The sequence below is a fragment of the Octopus bimaculoides genome, chromosome 5 (assembly GCF_001194135.2).
Source record: "Octopus bimaculoides isolate UCB-OBI-ISO-001 chromosome 5, ASM119413v2, whole genome shotgun sequence".
Lineage (NCBI taxonomy): Eukaryota > Metazoa > Mollusca > Cephalopoda > Octopoda > Octopodidae > Octopus > Octopus bimaculoides.
In genome coordinates, this window is record NC_068985.1 from 108,831,020 (window position 1) to 108,832,351 (window position 1,332).

The 1,332-nt window shown below is 40.1% G+C and overlaps 1 pseudogene; it reads left to right on the forward strand.

Annotated features, from left to right (window-relative positions):
* LOC106869772 (S-crystallin 1-like) overlaps positions 1-1,332 on the forward strand; it is a 13,098-nt pseudogene continuing 11,766 nt past the window's right edge.

Below are 1,332 nucleotides of genomic sequence, written 5' to 3' on the forward strand. Positions count from 1 at the left end.
GCTGTAGATTATATTCCTCACCCATAGTTCTTCTTTTAATTAATAGAACATTGAAAAATCACGTTGGTTTTTGTGCTTCTAATGACCATGGCGATACTTCAGGACAATTGACAATCATGTGTAATTTTCTTCTTTATATTACCCACAACTGAGAATAAGAATCACACGTAAGATTCTTATTCAAATTCCAAAAAAAATCAAAGCTATAAAAAGCGGTAGTTTGAAATTCTTTGCAGTTCCTGTATTGTCTCCAATACACAAAGTAACACACGACAAATTCTTATTCTTGGTAAAACTACCAAAAACAAACAACCAAACCAAACATGCCTTCCTACACTCTCCACTACTTCAACCACCGTGGCCGTGCTGAGATCTGCCGTATGCTCTTTGCAGCAGCTGGTGTCCAGTACAATGACCGTAGGATCGATTCTTCAGAATGGAGTGGTATGAGAAATCGTAAGTGAATTTTTGTTTTCTGTTGTTATATATATTGTTAATAGTGGAGGCGCAATGGCCCAGTGGTTAGGGCAGTGGACTCGCGGTCATAGTATCGCGGTTTCGATTCCCAGACCTGGCGTTGTGAGTGTTTATTGAGCGAAAACACCTAAGACTCCACAAGACTCCGGCAGGGGATGGTGGAGAACCCTGCTGTACTCTTTCACCAAAACTTTCTCTCACACTTACTTCCTGTTTCTGTTGTACCTGTAATTCAAAGGTACACTGTGTGACACTGAATATCCCCGAGAACTACGTTAAGGGTACACGTGTCTGTGGAGTGCTCAGCCACTTGCACGTTAATTTCACGTGCAGGTTGTACCGTTGATCGGATCAACTGGAACCCTCGACGTCGTAAGCGACGGTGTGCCAACAATATATTGTTAATAAAGCATCTCAAATGTCGTACATAATTCCTCAAACGTTAGTAAACAGAGTTTTGGGTGCGTTCAATATAAACAGAAGTTGGAATTGTTCATTATAAGGAAAGACGGATATGGCAAAGTCTAAAGCACCTCAGATATCTGACTAACTAGCAGAAATTTGATGGACTTTATATTCAAGTATTGCTATCAAGATAACGCCTAACTCTTATTTGCTCAGTTTAGCCGTCTTCTAGTAGGTTGGATTAATTGTGTGTTATAGTTTTACATTGCAACAGACGTGCTATGAAATTCCGAAGTAATTTCGTTAGCACTACAGTTTAACCTTGCGTAGATTATAATCTGGCTATATATGTGTGGACTCTCTCTATCTCTATCTCTCTCTCTCTCTCTCTCTCTCTCTCTCTCTATTCTCTCTCTCTCTCTCTATTCTCTCTCCCTCTCTATTTCTCTC